This window comes from Mustela nivalis, assembly GCF_964662115.1.
Source record: "Mustela nivalis genome assembly, chromosome: 1".
NCBI lineage: Eukaryota > Metazoa > Chordata > Mammalia > Carnivora > Mustelidae > Mustela > Mustela nivalis.
Genome location: NC_139020.1, coordinates 168,397,788 through 168,419,915, shown reverse-complemented (window position 1 = coordinate 168,419,915; position 22,128 = coordinate 168,397,788).

Sequence of the window (22,128 nt, the reverse complement as noted above, 5' to 3'; positions counted from 1 at the left end):
AGACCCTAAAAGTCTCTCATCACAAATGTCAGGATTTTTTTTTTAATGTTTGAATTATGTATATACTTCTTTTTTGCATATATGTATTGCATTTTCTTTATCCATTCATTACTCGATTGATACTTAGGTTTTGGCTATTGTAAATAATGCTGTAGTGAACACTGGGAGTATAGATTTCTTTCTGAGACAGTGATTTCGTTTTCTTTGAGATAAATACCCAGAAGTAGAATTGCTGCATCATGTGGTAGTTTTTTGTTGTTGTTGTTGTTGTCGTCATTTTTAGAAATCTCCATATTGTTTTCCATAGTGGCTACACCAATGTATATACCTACTAGCACTGCACCAGGCTTCACTTTTGTCTATATCTTCACCCATTTTATTATTTTTTTTCTTTCTTTGATTTCTGTAGCAATGATATTTAAGAATATGTGGTCAACATGGCTTTGAATATATTTTTTAAATTTGGTGAAATAACATGTATAAATAGATGTATTTTATGTTATCTGGAAAACAAATGTTTTTCATAAAGTTGACATACATAATTTAGAATTTAAAATCTCTTTGTCATCGTATGTAAGCTTTCTATAGCAAATCCTTAGTTAACTAGGCATTAAGGACAGGCCACTGACTAGATGGCTTAGTTCTACTTCATTTAGCTTTTTCATGTTTCAGTTATGTGTTTTGTTTTATATCTTATGAATGGCAAGATGCTGTGTTCCTTGTAAGGATAGCATAATGAATGATACTCTTTTTTCAATAAGAAAAAACATATAGTTTCTAAGAAACTATATCTGAGTCAGTTTGAGGATTAAGTCAGTTTTCATTATTAGGTGTTTAAGAGCAGCACTAGTTTAATAATTTCAAGTCAAAATGACAACTGATTCCCACAGGTATCTATCACAGTTTAACTTAGTATAGACAAAGGATCCTTAATTGAGTACTCATAGACCTTAGGATGAGCTTTAAAATATTTGAACTTCCTGAAACGGTATGTAAAACCTTGTGTTTGTATATATATTGGGGTGGCTTATGTCTTTGATCATATAGATCAATCTAATTATTTTTTGAATTTGTCCATTCTGTTTGATCCCTGCTACCACACTGCCCTTAATCAAGGCCTCAGCATTATTGGGTGATAATTTGTTCCACCAAAGTCAAGTTATTTAACTATTGAAAAGCTCTAGCAGCTATAAAAAATACAAGGTGGAGCTGAATAGAAGCATTTGATTTGATTATCTTGTCAATTCTTTCTAGTGGGTCACATCTGTACTCTTTAGCAGGTGAAAAAGGTTGACTATTTTCTGTTCCAGCTGGCAGAATTAATGTCTTGTCGTCTTTGCTTTGAACTGAGAGTCCTCTGCTCATTGAAATTTTCTTGCTTTTCCTTGTTCACCTAGGAAACCTCATTTATTCTATATAATCTGATTAAGGCATTCCTTCTCCTTCTTTAGGAACTCTTCACATGCTGAATATATTACTTTTTGCCTCATACCTGGGCATATCATTATCATTACAATTACCACAGCGTAGGTGTGTAACTTTAGTGAGTGTGTGTGTGTTTATGTTATGTGCATGTGTGATGTTTCACTCGACAGTGATCTTGTCAAAAATAGGCCCATTTTATCTATCCATAGTATCAAGCACAGAGCCTAGGGCACCTAAGGTCCTCAATAAGTATATGGCAAGTAAGTGAATGAATGACTAAAATAAAGAAGGATTTTCTGCTCACTAATTAAAATGATTTACTTTAATGAGGACTTACACACACACACACACACACACAGGACCTGATGATAAATTTAATTACAATAAGTTGACTTCTGAAATTATAAAGTGACTTTATTAGTTTTCTTGGCAAGCTTTTTTTATGAAAAGAATATGAAAATCATATGTTCATATCAGGCTGGAACTCTTTCCACGAGCATTTGAAGAGATCAGAAAGATTAATATTTTATAGTTGAAGAATGAGGGGATTGAGTTTGGTAGATATGAAGCAGAGTGGCATTAATTCACCCCGATTTATCAGTACATTATACTTGGGGCAAAGCTGTTGGACTCTGATCCTCACTCTTCACCTCTTTAAAATGAAATAATGATGACTACTTCACAGAAAACCTCTTTGATCATTTGGGTAAATTTCCTAGTATACTTGCTCCAATATAGTTTATTTTGTTTGAATTAAAATGGGAAAGAAAAAGAAAGGAATGGGGGGAGGAGAGATTGAGAATTAAAATACAAAAAAATTACAAAAATAGTGTAATATAATACTTAACTGTTTTCTGTTGTACTCTTTTTACTTTTTAAGTGTGGTATTGACTGCATAGTACTCCTTCACATAAATACACTGGATTTTTTTAATAGCATCCCCATTTTAGGACATGAAGGAAGTTCCCATTTATCCAAACACATGTAATGCAACCTTGAGCATTTTCTGTGTTTGGAATCATTTCCTTACTGTTGATTCCCAGGAATGGAAGTTTCTCATCATATCCTCAAAGCCCTATTTTCTGCTGTCAACAGCATATTGACCTCTCTTCCACCACAAGTGTAACAATTTGTCACATTTAGAGTAGCCATCTTCTAAGAGTGAAGCTTCATCACCCTTCATAGACTATTTGGACCTTCTTGTCATTGTGGGATGTTTTCAACAATTTGGCCATCTATTGATAATGCCTTCATGTCAGTCAGCTGGCATTTTTGACATCCGGCAGGGAAACAGCTGTATTTGAAATGATAAAGCTCGTGGCTAAGACATATGCTCTTTGGAAATGACTCAACTTCTCTGAGAACGTGAGCAGTGGCAGTCATATATAGTAGACAATTTTATGTGCATGTGTAAATTGTTATGTGATTGTCTTTCCCATACACTCAAAGTTTTATTTGACTATATTATACAGATGCTGCCATCCACAGGTTGCAGAAAGGATGCTGTGTAATATGTCAGCCTCAGGGCTAAGATGTAGGAAAAATATTCAGGATCACCTCTACCTCTTAGCCAGGGTGACTTTGGAATACTTGATGCCTCTACTTTTCAGATTCTTATCCTTGTTATAGCACTCTCTGAGATGCTTGTTATAACTAATATTCCATGATTGATTCTGAAAGGAATCATGCTTTAAAAGAATGAGCAATGGGTTTCTACTCTCTGTTCCTCAGGTAAACAGAAAAGTATGATATAATAAATTGCCAGAAAAAATTATTCTAGTTGCACTTGCCATTGTGCATTGCCATTGGAGCATTTCAGGTGGGGTATAGATTGTCTGGACCACACCCCAAACCCATTGTTGGGCTAAACTAGCTTCCTGATACATAATAAACTTATAATGCAAAATGTTATTAGAATTGAGTTAGCCACACAGAGAATTGCCAGATGCAATCAATATTAGCAAGTTCTGTTTGATAAACAGTGTTTCTGAAGAAATCACCCAGTCATCAATGCCACTGTCCCTGCAAAGTCAGTCTCTCTGTAGGTTTGGGAAACTCGCTTCTTGGTATAGACAAACCATTTTCTATTCAGTGTTCTGTCATCATTTGAGAAGAGCTTACACCATAACTTGCCATGTTCATTTCTGTGACTTTATAATATTTGGCCTTTCTGAGTCTTAAAACAGACATAGTCTCAATAAAGCCATTTCTTCATCCAGGAAAGAAAGGGGCTGCCCAGATATTGCTGATGAACGGTGCCTCTGCTTTCAGGTTTTCAGCATCCTGGCATGCCTACATTTACCTTGGGAACCAAGACAAGCAGGTTTAATCTCAGAGAACACTCTTAACCCTGCCCCTCTTCATTCATTCACTATTGCTTAGGAGTGAAGACTAAAAGCTGCTTTTTATCTGAACCTCTTGTTTAAATAGCATTGTGATGTTCCATTGACACATTGATTATAGTGGAGCCATGTCTGACTCAGCACTTAGGGTTTAGAGTCAGCACGTAGGGTAAAAATCCATGTCTAATAAAATTTGCCCTTAGAAATCCATTAAGTTGGACAAAAAGTTCAGTGTAAATGGATTTATGTCCAGCTCTTTGCATTAAAATGTATATGTGAAGAAATGTGTATCTTCAAACTAGGATCACATTCTGTGCATGCTATAAGATGATCACACTGAGAGGTTCCCAGGAACTGATAACTATTGTAGATTCAGTTCATTTGTGTCTCACTGTTCATGACTCTTATGGAAGAGTCTTATGGAAGAACAAGCAGACTCAGGCTACTTAAATTCTTGTTTCTCTCCTCTCTGTCTCCTCAAATTATACAGGTAGAGTATTGTAAGCTAAATGCCCAAATGGTATAGCTTTTTAAAAGCTCTGTAAGCTACAGCTGGCTCAATTGCTCCAGAGAATTGGTTTAAATTACTTTTTGACACATCAGAGAACATTTACTGAGTGCCTATGTTATGGACTGAATGAATGCGTGCCCCGTCCAAATTCATATGTTGAAACCTAATCCCCAAGGTGATGGTATTTGGAGGTGGGACTGGGGAGGTAATTAGGTTTCTAGGAGCTCGTGAGGTTTGATGCCCTCCTGATGGGATTAGAGCCCTTAGAAGAAGAAAAGACAGGGAGTTCTCTCTTTCTGCATACTAAGCACAAACGGAGAAGGCCAGGCCAATGCACAGCTAGAAGGTGACCATACATAGACAAGACAACAAACACTGAATCTGCCAGCATCTTGATCTTGGACTTCTTAGTCTCCCCAACTGTGAGAAATAAGTGGTGCGTAAGTCACTCAGTCTATGGCATTTTGTTATGGCAGCTGAGCTGATTGAAACAACCAGCTTGATCACATTGTTGAAACCAGGAAAAGTATGTTGTTGCCTACATGTGAATATAAACATGGTACATGGGTGGGATGACATTACAAATCAGTGAAGAAGAAATGATTAGTGAATAAATAATCCGGAGGCACTTTATGATAAATATAGGGAAATAATAAAACCATACCTTTCAAACAGAGAAAAGGTCAGTTGCATGCAGGTTAAATATCCAGTTATGTAAAGCAAACATTAAAATGTTTTAAGAATAAAATGGTGGATAATTTTTTACAAACTTAAAATAGGAAAGGGTTTCTTCAATCAGATATAACATTACAAACCTTGAATAAAAGAGTTGATATGCTGGTCTGCATCAAAACTGAAAAAAAAAAAGTCATATTTAACAAAAACAGCACAAATAGTCAAGGCACAAACTGGGAATGGATATTGGCAACATATATAAACAACATAGAATCAGTATTTCAAATTTCCAAAGAATTCCTACAAGTTAACAGATACAAGGGACAATAATAGGAAAATGGACAAAGGATTCAGGGAGGTAATTTCCAGAAGTGAACAGATTAGACTGACCAATAAATAATTGACCAGATGCTCAATTTCCCTAGACATTGATGGAATGTATGTGACTTAACAAGAAAATGTTTCACACTTACCAAATTCTTAAAACATTTTAAACTCTTAAAATACCAAATTTTGGTAAAGATGTATAGAAAAGGAAATTCTTAGATCCTATTATCTGTTTTGCTTGCCAAACCCAATTTGTAGAACATTTTTGTAGTATCTAGTATGTGAAATGGTATACATTTTCAACTAGTGATTTCTAATCATGATTCAAGAAAAACTCCCAAACATATACAGACTTAATCGTGAAGTTACTTATATTTTTAAAAAAATAAATACACATTTTAGGTACGTTTATTAGGTTTTCCTTTTATTTGTTGTTTCATTTATGTATGTATTTATTATTATTTATTCATTTATTTGGTTTCTACAGTCTGCATATATCATCACTGTAAGACCACTAACATTGTCTTATATCTGTTAAAGAATCAACACTGATGATTATATTTAAATTTTAAGGAAAAAAAATCACTCCACACCAACCCAGTATTTTACAAAACCAGTAAGCAGGCCACAGGAAAGGGTCATGGGGGCTGCACCCTGGAGGTGTGGCTGGATGCTGGGTTTTGCAGAGGGAAGAGTGAAAAAGGCAATTTCAGATAGGAGGGCTTGATTGTCTTTGGGTCATACTTAACATGGTAAAGCCCAATAGCAGAGCTAAAGTGAATTAATCAGAACTACATGCTTCAACAGTATAAATTTCAAATGCAATGTCAAGAGAAAAGAAAGCATGTGGCATGGCAAGAGTATCCGTGCTGGGCACATTATAAGTTTGGTTTAAGTAAAGTTTAAAGAAACAGGCAAAATGTTACTATTTATCATTTAGGAAAACTATTTATGTAAACAAAGTAAGGTACACGTGGGAATGAGGAGCACAAAAATGAGGGGAGTGGGTACTGAGATAGGGATGAGGGGCTGGGGGAGAGGTGTGAGATTGGGCAGCAGTTCATAAAAAGCTTCAGTTATATCTGTAAAGTCTAGTTATAAAAAAAAAGTTTTGAAGCAAAAAGTAAAGGTATGATGTGTTGATTATATGAATATACATTACTTTTTCCCTAGATAACTTGATATATTTGGAATATTCCAAATGTTTAGAAATTTAAAAACTGCAATGGCAATTTTTGGAATATATTAATTTAGCAGCTCTATGAAATGTTTGACAATGACAGAGTAAATTGTCCTATACTTAATATCTCAAATGGTAACAATGCATAATTTTAAAATTTTACCCAGATGGATGTCTGGGTGGCTCAGTCAGTTAAGTGTCTGCCTTCGGCTCAGGTCATGATCCCAGGGTCCTGGGATCTAGTCCCACATCTAGGCTTTCTGCTCAGTGGGGCGCCTACTTCTCTGACTGCCTGCTGCTCCCCCCGCTTGTGCGCTCTCTCTCTCTCTCTGAGAGATAGATAAATAAAATCTTAAAAAAAAATTTACTCAGAATTTACCTGCATAAACTTTGCGGTAGCCACATGGTTGAATTTAGGACTTTTATATTGATCAACATTACTTGGAATGTAATCAAAGATTAATGCTAGAGGAAAACGTATTTCCAGAAAGGCTAAGTAAAATAAAAGAACTCGGATAATTTATGGATTCACTGCATAATTACATTGTTATAGGTTTACATTAAAAAAAAATTAAGCTACACAATGGAAACTTTAAGAAATATGCATAAATTTCCTTTTCAATAAGAAGTGCTATAAACAAACATAGTTAAGTCACACATTGATCTTAAAATCAATAAAGCTCTCCATTTTCTTGAGTTTGGTTAAGAAAGCCTGCATCATATGAATTTCCAGATTTTAAATGGAATAAAGGGAATTAATGGAGAATATGTACAAAAAATTTAATAGGTATATACATATTTTACTTTTCTGGTTTTTTTATGATTATACTTAGGTACCATTTTATGAAAAAAAAGAAGAAAATATTTAGAATGAAAAACAAATTTTTCAAATGAGAGAACTCACAACTTTATGATCAAATAAGTATTCATTCAAACAGTAGTTCATTTGGGGAGTATCTGCTTTGTGCCAGGTATAGATCAAAATACTGAGAAAGGAACAGTGAACATAATACACAACACTCTGCCCTTACAGAATTTATATTATATAGGGGAAGGGAGGAGCTTACTTTCTTATAATCTAGTACCCATATAGTAGGACAATCTACTAAAAGACAATTATGAATCTTTGTGGCTTTTGGAAGAAAAGGTGGGGTCCACTGAATGGACTCCTTGATAACCTTAACATAAGTTAAATTTTTTTAGAAAGAAAACACTTGCTGACCTTTTATGTTACATAAATAAAAATGTTTATAGTAGTTTTACGGGGAACAGCAGGCTCAAATGTTTCAAATGCAGAAGAAAAACAAATGGTGGAGTCTGCTTTTCAGCTATGCTAAGACTGTTGAACTGTTTTTCTTTGGCAAGTCTTTTGAGCTCATTACTTAATTATTGGGTTTTCTTTTCTTTCTTCCAAAAGAGCAGATTATTAATGTCTTTATATAGTAAGGAATCCAAATAAAATTTAAAGCACTTTATTATTTAATGGACTCTTTACTTTTTTATTAAGACCTTCTATCTGTGTCAGCATGGTCCTGGGATCTGCATATTCAGAAATACACACCTGCTTCTTCAGGGAGTACAGGGTCACAGAGCCAACTGCCAATGCCAGTTATCATGCAGTGGGGTAGGGGCTCTTAACAGAAGTATAAACACAGTTCTGAGTGAGCAATTCCTTTCTACCTAGGATTAGAGAAGTTGGAAGATACATTTTTAGATACTTTTTTTTTTTTTGGCAGGGATCAAGGATGCTTCAAAATTGAACTGTAAGGCAGGATCTTAAGTAGTTATTAACCTCATGTTTTCTATTAATTAACCAGTATGTTTATTGCCTTTATGTGCCTTAATTTCTGAATGCCATTCATTCATTTGGTCACTCATTTATCCATTAATTTATGGATCATCGGAATTATCATATTTATTACATATCCTGTGTTGGCACTTTGCTAAGAAATGGTAAAAAGAGTAAGCAAGAAAGTGCTAACTTTCATTTTATATGTCAGCACCAATGGCTTGACTTATAGACACATAACTGTTTCAATCCAGAAGTTATTGAATTGCAAAATATTTGAGTTATTATAGTTAGATGGGTAATATGATTTGGTTTTGAATAAAAAGTACAAGTCATGTTCTAAAGTTACTGGGAATACTTGGAGTTTATATGTCATTGAATCACAATATATTTAAAACCTGGTTAGAAAAAACAAAACAAAATTCCAGAGTGTGATTTACATACTTGTTTCCATACCATCTAAATAATTCCCTTTAACTACAATTTTGGAAGAACATAACACTATACAGAACACTTTTAGATATGGTATCTTGTTTGATCCTGACAGCATCCCTCTGAATCATATATAGAGTCCATGACTTTCCCAAAATAAAGCATTAGTATGTGTAAGAATCTAGCATTCATTCCATCATGCCCTAAGACACCTTGAGAAAGCTCTGGAATTCCTTAATGCCTCCCATACTTCTTTTTCTTTATGTTAATTTTTTTCCCTCTAATACATGTTTTTATTATTTTAAAACAACCTTTTCTTACTTAGTTTTTCTTTAACTAGAAGGCAAATGTTTTGTTTTGTTTGATTTTTCCCGGTAAAATTAGTGAAACAGTGGGATTATTGGCTACCAACATGTAAAGGTTTATACTTCCAAAATAAGAGAGAATTAGGGATGTCCGGGTGGCTCAGTCTGGTGAGCATCCAACTCTTGATTTTGGCTCAGGTTGTGATCTCATGGTCCTGGGATCAAGGCCCATGGTGGGCCCTACATTCAGTGGGAAGTCTGCTTGAGAATGCTCTCTACCCCTCCCCCCTGCAAGTGGGCACATGTGCAATCTCTCTCTCTCAAATAAAGCTTTAAAAAACATCAAATTAAGGTAGATTTAGGCAATATAAGTGTAGTTTTTGTTGTTGTTGTTGTTGTTGTTATTGTTTTTGGCCCGGGAAACAGCTTAAATAAATTAGATATAGTCACAAATGTAAAGTTATATTTCTAAACATTGATATTTCACTTCATCATAAGATATAAACAAAGTGCTAAAATGAAAACAAATTTGGGATTTCAAAGACACATAAAAATAATCAGTAGCCTGAATTCTTCCTTCTTGGTGAATCTTTTTTTTTTTAATTTTTTATTTTTTATTTTTTATAAGCATATATTTTTATCCCCAGGGGTACAGGTCTGTGAATCACCAGGTTTACACACTTCACAGCACTCACCAAAGCACATACCCTCCCCAATGTCCATAATCCCACCCCCTTCTCCCAAACCCCCTCCCCCCAGCAACCCTCAGTTTGTTTTGTGAGATTAAGAGTCACTTATGGTTTGTCTCCCTCCCAATCCCATCTTGTTTCATTTATTCTTCTCCTACCCACTTAAGCCTCCATGTTGCATCACCACTTCCTTCTTGGTGAATCTTTTCCTTTTAGGATACATGCTTTTGCTAAATGCCTGGACTTAAGGCATGTCAGTGCAAAACATAAGTGAGGAATTTAGAGAAACTTAGTTTCACCAGTGGAATAGAGATGAAGGAAGCAAGGAGTCTTTGACAAAGTTAGGCAGAGCTGGGGAGGGATGGGGAGGGGGTTAATTTAGCTTGGGGCAGTTGGGCTTTCAAGAAAGGTCTGAAATCTGATGAGTGGAAATAAGAACGTTATGAAGAACTGTGAGGAAGGGTCAGCAATTATTTATTAAACTGTATTCCTGAAAGACACAGTGCTTGGTCTCGAGAACTCACTGGCACTCTCCGATTTTTGAGGTTTGGAAAAACATGAGTAGATTGGATAAGGAGATAAGATGATCATAAAAGGAGGTAGAAAAGAGACCGTGAGAGGTGGAGTAGAAATTTGAGATTTAGGACTATTATTGTTAATGCCAGACCTTTTGGAGGCTTATTAGGCAAAAACAAACTTTTTAGCTTTTTAAGAAAAACTATTATAAAGAAAAAATAACTGGTTATAAACTCATACCCAAACATAACTCTTGGTATGCTGTCCTCTTATCAGAACTGCCATAATTTGAAGAGAAGGGAGAAGAACGATGCTAATCTTGTCAACTTCAAAGTGCCACAGAGGATAGTATTGTGTATTAGTATTTTAGAAAACCATCTTAACTGCTTGTAGCATAATCCCAGGATTTTCTATTTAAGGCAGTGTTAATTATTTGCCCTAACTGAAGATCACACAAAGCATTTATTTCTGAACGAAGAACAGTTAGTTGACTTATTTTAAGTAGCTTTTGTTGCGCATGTACTAAGTGAATAAAAACAGTATGTAGTCTGTAATCCTGTAGAGTCCTTCACACCATAGGGACTAGAGGCTGCCAATATTTCAATGCACTGACAGGCAATAAGTCTTCAGCAGCAAAATAATCCAGGCCAAAAAGAACTAGTAAAAGATTTTTGGGACTTAGTTATATTTTTTTTATTGGCCTATAATTTGTACCCAATGAAATGCACAGTTGGGTACTCTCTTCTTTATGAGTTTTTTCCTTGAACTCCCTGAGACCATATTGCCTCCTACATCTCCAGCTGTTCCTGCTCTGTCTCCATTATGGATACCTATCCCTTCCCTAAATGTTGTTGCTCCTATGTCATCTGCTTGATGCTTTCTACTCTTTACAGCTTACATATGTTCTTTGTTTTATGTTGCTTTCAGTAAGCACATATATGCTCATTTATCACCACGTCCACATATGTAGACTCTGTCTCCCACCTGCCTCATTCCTATGTATCCAGCGAGCAATGGAACATTTTCGTTTAGTGCTTCCATCAGAACTTTAAATTTATCAGGTGTACAACTGAACTTATTGCCTCTCATTACAAATATGCTTTTACTTAGGTTTCCATCATCTGCACTAGTACAAACCATTCAAAACAATTTAAGCAATTGAACACCTTTGTGCCAAACATAGTAGGTTGAGTGACCCTGCTTTTGAGGAACTAATAGATTAGCCATTTGTTCAAGACAAACCTGGACATCATTTCTGGAGTTTTGTTTTTTCCTCACCCATCCAAAATCCCCACAAAATGCTACCTCTCCCCACATCATCATGAACCCTTCATTCTTCCTCTGGAATCTCTGAACCCTGTGCCTTTCCACTGTACCTGTAGCTGTACCACTACCTTGTCAAGATCTTTCTGCTTTGTTTCCAGGATTCCCACGCAGAGGGTAGTGTTATAATGGATTCAGACTATGTACCTTGGGCATATAGGCAAGGAAAATATGAATTCTGATTAGAGGATCTTAGACTTTATTCATCAACCATGTATTGCTTTTCTATTAGGCATAAAGTAAGTATATTAAAGTAGCAGGACATAAATATAATTGAACAATAAAGTAGATAACTTGTTATGGGGAAAGCTTCTATATAATACCTATTTATAATCCATGGATTTTCTATTTGTCAGTTAAGTCTATGCTATTTTTCTCAATAGATTATTGCTTGAATCCTCATTTCTGATTCACCTTGAATCCTGTCTCAGTCTTAGACTCTCCTGAGATGGTTTTTTTCCTGGTTTTAGGCTATTTTGGCAGAGACACTTTCTAGGCTGCTTTTTCCAGCTGCTGTTGTCTTATCTCTGTGTTTCTCTCATGGTGCCTGCCTGCCCACAGGCCCAAATTGCTCCACTTGAAAATCTGTTCACTCTGCTTAGTTTAAAATAAAGGGATTGCTTTATTTATTGCTTTTCAAGCCCACTGCATCACGGAAATCTTAGTTACCAGGAAAGTTTGAAGACATCTAGTTGAATTTCCCAATCAGTGCTAGAAATGCTCTGAGCTCTGAGTTTCTTTCTGCTCACATGGCAAAAGAGGCAAAAATAGCTGAATGATACAACTGAGAGATATCCATGTGTGCATCACCTAGTTAATAAAAGGCACTCAAAATAAGCCTTATGGTTTCTCTAGTGTTCTCTTTCCCTCTTTGTTCATTTCCACTGTTTCTCATCTCATATCACTGTGGACAGTGAGAAACTTAGAACATCTCTCCTTGCATTTTCACAGAAGGGATAGGATTTTCACTCTTTCACACTGGAAAGAAGGCCATCTCTCTGGTCCCTGAATTCTACCCCGCACATTTTTTTTTTCCTCTTCGAAGAGGAATGGATAATACTGGTGAGAACCATTCAGTGGTTTCTCTAAAGATACTTTCATTGGTTTCTTCTGTCTCTTCTTGCTTTCCCTCTTCTTGGCACCAAAGCACCTAAGGGTAGGCTTGATTCAGCCTCATGTCCTTTCCTGCTAGCAGAGACAGGCCAGAGTCTTCTAGTAGTCTTTAGATCTAGTCTTCCACAGAGGAATACCAGGATTCTGGGTTTGAGGGTAAAGAAGAAGGATCAAGTCAAATTTGGGTTGTGCTCCAAGGTGCATTCTGAAATCCAGCTTTACAAGTAATGAAGTTCCTGTTTTGGCAATGGGGCACTCCTTCCCTATTACTCATTGTTTCACTTAGATCGGGATTTCAGGGGAGTCTAAATATCCCGACTTCCCTCTGATTCTGAGCCAATTGGGCCAATAGGCTAGTAGGCAAATAGGAGAAAGAGAGAGAGAGAGAGAGAAAGAGTTAAATCAATCAATCAAGGTAAAGATATATACATGCAGTATCACATTGAGGACATTAACCACTGCCCAATTGGGTACCATGGATATGACATATCCATATAAACCATAAAATGGTTTATATTTATTTAGTATACATTTAGCTGAGCAACTCATACAAATATTGTGCCAGGCACCAAAGTTTCAGCAATGAACACAAGAACACATTCTCTAGTTTCATGGGTCCTACGTATTTACAACCTAAAAGGAAGGATGTAGAATGAGCTTTAGAGTCATCCAGACCTGAAATCAAATTCTGATTGCATAAAGTATTAACTGTGATAAAAATACCTTTGGTTGGTTATTTTCTTAGCTATTTATTATAATGGGTAGACTTGGGCATTTTATCATTTCCTGTTATGGAGTCAGAAGTCTTGAGTGCTGGAGCATTGGCTGGCTCAGTCAGTACAGTGTGGGATTCTTGATCTTGTGGTCATGAGTTCAAGCCGCATGTTGGATATAGAGATTACTAAAAAATAAAATCTTCAAAGAAAAAAAAATATTTCAGTGCCAATTCACACCAATGAACTACTTGTCTTTTGCCTCTGCAGAAGTCATTAATCTTTCTGACGCTCTCTTTCCTTGCCTGCATTTTGGAAAAATTTGCAGTATTCTGGTGAAGATTATAGGAGATCCTGAAGTTAAGAACCAAGCCTTGGTACACCCTACCTAGTAATTAAAAAAACAACTAGCCTTAAACACCTCTGGACCTTTCAGGAGGTGGAGTAGAGCACAGAGATGTGCTGTTTTGAAGTTAGTATTTTCTAATTTTTTAAATTTTAATGTCTTTGTATGAGTCGCCATTAGGGAGGAACGTAGAGCCATTCTTCCAAGAGGGAAGTGGATCTTATGATATCTCCCACTTGTGTCTGTATGCCTGACAATGTTTTCACATACACAGGTTCTACAGTTGGGCAATACAAGCTTTCTCTAGACTGTTAAGATACTTTAACTATAACTTATATTTAATCAAATATATCAAGTCTTTACAGAATGTGGGAATTGTAATTTCATAACCAAACTATTTGATATTCTAATTAAAGGGAGATATTTCTAACATGCAAATCTCTGACATTTGCCAATATATTTGTAAAATACCGGTGTAGCCAGAGGGAATTTGTCTATAAATGTTCTACATGACATTCAAGTAATGAATCCTTGTATTAAGCCACTAAGCTACTCTAAAACATAGTTACTTCCTAGTTGTAGGATCCCAAGGTTTTGCCTCTCTGTTTTAACAAATACTTCTTGATCCCCAGTGTGGAAAGAGAAATGAATCTGTTTCAGTTTGAATTATTTAAGATGCTCACCCAATTCATAATTCAAGGAGACTATTGAGAAGCTTATACTTTCAGATGTAATAGAACTTTATCTTAAGGTATTTTATAGATTAAGTTATAAAGATTGAGAGTTATTCAGATCATCCCTAGCACTCTTAAAATCATAGTTATTGAGAATATTTTATATTGCAGACTTTGTTGTAGAGTCTGTAACATAATTTAGCCTTTCCAATAATCATATGTGTATAAAAGAACAAGCTTTTTTTGCCCACCTTATCATGTTAGATATGTACAACAGTGGACCCCTAAGATAAGTCAGTCCTAGATGTCAGTTTAAATGTAAAATTTCAATTTACCAAAACTATGTATGGCTTATAATAGTATCTTCTCTTCCCTTTCCAGGTCCTCATTCATTCATTCTAAGAATTTTATTGGTGCCCACTATGTGCAAGGGAGAGAAATCATGCACTTGAGACCCAGGTAAGCAATACTGTGTTTCATCTTCACCACTCATCATTCTTGCTCAAATCACTGGATAAACAGATATGTTCCAACAATGCATCAAATAGTATTAGTAAAAATAAGAGACTCTACCTCTTGCTGTTTTAAATCACATTTTTTGTTAATTTTAGAGGGTTACTTTAAGAAAATCTATTTCTTACGGTGAGGAATATTTATCGTTCAACAATTGTTACATCCTTTCCTCAACATCTTCATCTGTCAAATTCAAGCAAAAGTAGATTTATTCTGAAACTTTCAGAATCTCATGGAATGACCCCATTTTTATCTTTATGTACTATCTTTTTTTTCAGGTGGTCTTTCTTTCTTTCTTTTTTTTTTTAAATCTATCCACCATCCATTTATATTCACAGACCACTTATCCATACATAAATACATGCAATATAAAAATAGATTTATTTACCGGTGTCCCAGACTTGAAATAGTTCAGCTTATGATTTTTCGACTTTACAGTAGTGTGAAAGTAAATGAATTTAGTAGAAACTGTACTTGAAATTTGAAATCTGAATTTTGACTTTTTCTGTGCTAGTAATACACAATAGCATCCTCTCTTATGATATTGGACAGTGGCAGTCAGCAGTAGATCATTTAGCCCCATGATCACAAGGATGAACAACTGATATACTTAAAACTATTCTATACTCCAAAAAACAGTATTTTCATTTTCATTATAGCACTCAGTAAATTATAAGAGATATTCAACATTTTATTAAAAAATAGGCTTTGTGTTAGATGATTTTTGCCCAGCCGTGGGCTAATGTAAAGTGTCTTGAGCATGTTTAAGGTAGTGTAAGCTGAGCCATGACATTTGTGGTAGACTGTGTATTAAATGCATTTTTGACCTAAGGCATTTTCAACTTATGATAGGTTTATTGGGATATAACACCATTGTAAGTCAAGGAAGATCTATATTTTCATATTTGCATAAGCAAGATCTGAAATTATATGAGCAATAATAGTAATTTTTTAAGTAGAGGTTTTTTTTAACTTTTTTGTATTTTTGTGACTATGATTTTTTCCCTGTAGTATTTTTGCAAGAAATTAAGTTTTTAATAATCTACATTAAAATAAAGCTCTGTTTTAAAAATGTAGTGGTTCCACACTACATGGATAAACACTTCAAAGGTTAAAAAAATCAACTTAAAATGAATTTGGAAACTTTTTTGAGTTAATGAAATGTATATAATGTGCATTTAGATGTAGGAAAAAGATTCTCAAGATCTAGATGGATTATAAACTAGATTACAGACAGGTAGCATGTGTAATATAAGGCAAATAAATAGAAAATATACAATATAACTCATCCTAAGTAATACTACAGTTTTAAAATTTCTATGTTGAGATACTATATGTTATAATGAGCAAGTATATACCTACTGGACCAAAATGAGGTTTTAATAAGTTATCAACTAGGCTGGTACTCTATTAATGAGTAAGGCTTTTGCTTAGGAGAGGAATCCTAAATAACTCTAGACATCAGATAACATTGATTTATATGAATGTCAAAATAATTATTATCAAGTAGAAAGCAATGTCTACATATCTGTTCTTAATTATTCCTACTACTTATTGAGCATTTACTGTTAAGTACAGTGCTTTACATTTCATAAGAGCTTTCTCATATAATCTTTTCATCAACTGTTCCTGTTTACTGGAGGAAACAAGTTATAAGTTATAAGCAATTGATTCAAGTTTATACAAACTTGAAAATTGAACAAGAGCAGTCTGAAGCCAATGTTTGCCCTAGCTCTAATCTATTGCCATTAAAAAGAAAAAAAATTAGAATACTGTCCCAAGATTGAGTGCTGGCTAAATTTTATGTGTCTACATGACTAGGCTGTGGTGCCCAGTTGTTTGGTCAAACAAGAGTCTAGATGTTGTCAAGGTATTTTGTAGTTATGACCAGTTGTCTTTAGGTAAATGGATTACCTTTTGAATGTGAGTGGGCCTCATTCAGTTAGTCAGAGGCCATAGGAATAACAACTGAGGTTTCCAGAGAAGGAATTCTTCTATAAGAATGTAGTAGAAATCCTCACTGAATATCCAGCCTGTTAGCCAGCCCCACAGCTGCAAACTCAAGACTATAGTATCAACTCCTGTCTTGAGTTTCCAGCCTGCTGGCTTGCCCTGTTGATTTTAGACTTGTCAGCTCCACAACTGCATGAGCCAATTCCTACTGGTTCTGTTTTTCTGGAGAACCCTAACTGTTATAGAGTCTACACAGTATCTTTTTATTAAGCTTAGCTTATTTTAACTTCCTCAAGGTATTTTACTAATTGCTCAAAAATAACTAATGTGATTTTATTTATGGATTGTGTATTTGTACTAAGTACCAAGTCTTATTTTTTGTCATAAGTACATGTAGTCAATTCTAGTGAATGGTTACAAATGGTAAAGAAGTAGAAGAAACATTACTATCCCTTATTCAAAATATGAATATTTTGGGGTGCCTGGGTGACTCAGTCAGTTAAGTGTCTGCCTTTGGCTTGGGTAATGGGATCCAGCCCCACATCGGGCTTTCTGCTCAGTGGGGAGCCTGCTTCTCCTTCTCCTTGCCACTTGTGCTCTCTGTCACTCTCTATCTCTCTCTCTCAAATAAATAAATAATATCTTTAAAAAATACATATGTATAAATATTTTGCTTATTTTGGGTGTATACTTGAAGCTAGCCTCTGAACAGTTTTTCACATATATTTTGTTGCTAATTTAACTGTGTTACATATTATTTAAGTTGGACATTTTTGTTTTTTTTTTTTTTTTTACTGTGTTATGTTAGTCACCATAAAGTACATCATTAATTTTTGATGCAGTGTTCCAAGAGTCATTGTTTATGCATGACACCCAGTGCTCCATGCAATACATACCCTCCTTAATACCCACCACTAGGCTCACCCATTCCCCAATCCCCTCCCCTCTAAAACCCTCAGTTTGTTTCTCAGAGTCCACAGTCTCTCACGGTTCATCTTCCCCTCTTATTTCCCCTGATTTCACTTTTCCTTTCCTTCTCCTAATGTCCTCCATGTTATTTCTTATGTTCCACATGATAATTGACTCTTTCTGCTTGACTTATTTCACTCAGCATAATCGGCAGTCCCATCCATGTTGATGCAAAGTTGGGTATTCATCCTTTCTGATGGCTGAGTAATATTCCATTGTACATATGGACCACATCTTCTTTATCCATTCATCTGTTGAAGGGTATCTCGGCTCTTTCCACAGTTTGGCTGTTGTGGACATTGCTGCTATGAACATTGGGGTATATATGGCCCTCCTTTTCACTACATCTGTGTCTTTGGGGTAAATATCCAGTAATGGAATTGCCAGGTCATGGGGTAGCTCTATTTTTAATTTTTTGAGGAATCTCCACACTGTTTTCTAAAGTGGCTGTACCAACTTGCATTCCCTCCAACAGTGTAAGAGGGTTTCCCTTTCTCCACATCTTCTCCAACATTTGTTGTTTCCTTCCTTGTTAATTTTTGCCATTCTAACTGGTGTAAGGTGGTATCTCGATATAGTTTTGATTTGAATTTCCATAATGGCTGATGATGAACATTTTCTCATGTGTTTGCTAGCCATTTGTATGTCTTCATTGGACAAGTGTCTGTTCATGTCTTCTGCCCATTTTTTGGCATGATTTTTTGGGGTGTTGAGTTTGAGAAGTTCTTCATAGATCTTGGATATCAGCCCTTAGACATATTTTAAGGGCTGGGGCCAATAGAAATATTTTTTACCATCCCCTACCTGTAGCATACTGTAGTGCACTTTGAGCTGTACAATTTCTGAATAAGAATCCATTTATTATGTAGTTCAGCATTTCCCAATCATTCACTACTTCACTTACTTTTATGCCATAATTGTTGCCACCTATATTCTTATTTACTTAATATTTTAAAATCATTTCACATTTTATGCAAATAAACTTATTTAAACAGTGAACTTTAGATCACTATCACAGAAGAAAATTTAAAATGATTTGCCAGAAGTAAAATGTGAGGTTGAAAAATGAATATGAACTTAACAAAACAGCATACATGTGTACCTTGTTTTGTTGTGCTTTGTAAAATATAGTGTTTTTTTACAAATTGAAGTTTTGTGACAACCCTGCATTGAGCAGGTATACTGGTGCCATTTCTCTAACAGCATTAACTTACTTTATCTCTCTGTGTCACATTTTTGTAATTCTTGCAATATTTCACACTTTTTCGTTGCTATTATATATTGTGCTATTCTGTGATCAGCGAGATGTCTCTCTGAAAGCTCAGATAATTAGCATTTTTAGCAGTATTTTTAAATTAAGGTATATATATATTGCTTTTTTAGACATAATGCTATTACGCACTTAATAGACTACCATATAATATAAATATAACTTTTATATGCAGTAGGAAATCGGAATATTTATGTGACTCACTTTATTGCAATATTAACTTTATTGTAGTAGTCTAGAACCAAATCTGCAGTAACTCTGAGATAAGCCTAGTGGATTATGGTTGTCCATTAAATACTCTGAATCTGAAGCCTGGATTCATCTGGTTCAAAAGAGGATTATGAAGTGTTTGAGTCATACTAGCTCTTAACTGAATCTTTCTCTCCATGGACTGAGGACAAGTAAAGAATAACTTTGTTATTTAGTTAAAGTTATTTAATGCTACCAGATAAAATTATCTCATGCTTTACTAAAAAGAAACATAATCCATTTCTCTTCCCCACTGCTGACTTTCACTGAATGTATCTGATAAGTGGCTGCCTTGTCTGTCCCTGATATCCCCACAGATAAACTCCATGAGAAATCACATTCCCATTTACTAAATTACTTCAGTTGTGAGAATACCTTCTCTTCTAGTGAACTAACATCTCTTCCTTTTTCTGTTGGTCTTAGATCAGCCATCCCTATCCAGACCAAAGAGTCTAATCTCTCATTCATAAAAGATTTTTTCTTCATTATCACCTCCATTTCCTATCTTACTTTGTTGCATGTTGTGACACTCCTCTTATTGAGTTCACATGCACATGTACCACAACAAGTTTTAATGGTCAAGAGGATAAAGAAAAAGAGCAACTTCCTTGGCAAAGAGAAATTCTTTTGGGAGGTAAAAGTCAAAGAAGTTTTACTTTTTTGTTATTTTCCCCAGCAGAGGTACCCTTTTTACTGTTTTTTTTTTAATATATAATTATTTTTAAGATTATTATTTTAAGAAGAAGCAAAATATTAAACACAGAAAGGGAAAAATATACTTATGACAGGAGTAAAGGTAACATGGAATAGCAGATAATATGATGGTATTTGTTAGTAGACATAGCTTTGCTATCTATAATGAGTAAATTGGGCAAGATTTAGTGTTTAATCCTTGTCATGTTGCGTGGTACAGAAAAGATGTCATTAAACTGTTGGTGAATGACACATAGCCCTAAAACACTGAGTTTAGTTTTATTTAATGAAGAATTTTACAATTTCCCTGTGTGAAATACTCTTAAAATTACCTGTTAAAAATGACAGAAAGGCTAACATAAATCATATATAGTTGTTCACTGTAGAAAACATGACCACAAGGGGACAGTTTCTCTCATGGGATATAAGAAGAAAATTCTGTTATGGATCATTATCAGTCAAGAGTTCTTGTAGTCTTATTGGGAGAAAGGAAGGAAAGAGGGAAAGACCCTGATATTAGTGGATGTTAGAAGTTGATACAGACATGATACAGATGGAGTTGCATGGCTATTTGAAGATAATTTCTGAAACAAATCTCTAAAGAACAATTTGTTTATGGTTTCAAATTCCCTCCTCAAAATACGTGATTTAAAAAATTAGATTTCTGATGATGATTTTTAGATAAAACATCAAAAGCACAATACATGAAAGAAATAATTAACGAGCTGGATTTTATTAAAAAACAAACACACCAAACTTCTGGTCTGCAAAAGACAACATCAAGGAATGAGAAGCTATATACTGGGAGAAAATATTTGTAAAAGACATAAATAGGAAGATGCTCCTATCATATGTCATCAGGGCAATGCAAATTAAAACAACATTGAGATACTATGGTATACCTATTACAGTGGCCAAATCCAGAACACTAACAACACAAAATGCTGGAGAAGATGTGGAGCAATAGTGCTGGTATGAATGCAAAATGCTACATTTCTTTTTTTTTTTTTAAGACTTTTTATATTTACTTATTTGACAGACAGAGATCACAAGTAGGCAGAGAGGAAGGCAGAGAGAGAGAGGAGGAAGCAGGCTCTCTGCAGAGCGAGAGCCCAATACGGGGCTCGATCCCAGGACCCTGGGACCATGACCCGAGCTGAAGACAGAGGCTTTAACCCACTGAGCCACCCAGGCACCCCAAAATGTTACATTTCAAAGTGCATTCAAAAATGCACTTTCAGAAGTTTTTGATTTTGATGAAGTCCCAAGAGTTTATTTTCGCTTTTGTTTCCTTTGCCTTTGGAGACATATCTTGAAAGAAGTTGCTATGGCTGATATCGAAGAGATTACTGCCTATGTTCTCCTCTAAGATTCTGATGGATTTCTGTCTCACGTTGAGGTCTTTTATCCATTTTGAGTTTATCTTTGTGTACGGTGTAAGAGAATGGTCGAGTTTCATTCTTCCACTTATAGCTGTCCAATTTTCCCAGCACCATTTATTGAAGAGACTGTCTTTTTTCCACTGTATATTTTTTCCTATTTTGTCAAAGATTAATTGACCATAGAGTTGAGGGTCCATATCTGGGCTCTCTGTTCCACTGGTCTATGTGTCTGTTTTTATGCCAGTACCATGCTGTCTTGGTGATCACAGCTTTGTAATAAAGCTTGAAATCAGGTAATGTGATGCCCCCAGCTTTATTTTTGTTTTTCAACATTTCCTTAGCGATTCGGGGTCTCTTCTGATTCCATACAATTTTTTGGATTATTTGCTCCAGCTCTTTGAAAAATACCGGTGGAATTTTGATTGGAATGGCATTAAAAGTATAGATTGCTTCAACAGACGAATGGATAAGGAAGATGTGGTCCATATACACTATGGAGTATTATGCCTTCCGTCAGAAAGGATGAATACCCAACTTTTGTAGCAACATGGACGGGACTGGAAGAGATTATGCTGAGTGAAATAAGTCAAGCAGAGAGAGTCAATTATCATATGGTTTCACTTATTTGTGGAGCATAACAAATAGCATGGAGGACAAGGGGTGTTAGAGAGGAGAAGGGAGTTGGGATAAATTGAAAGGGGAGGTGAATCATGAGAGACTATGGACTCTGAAAAACAAT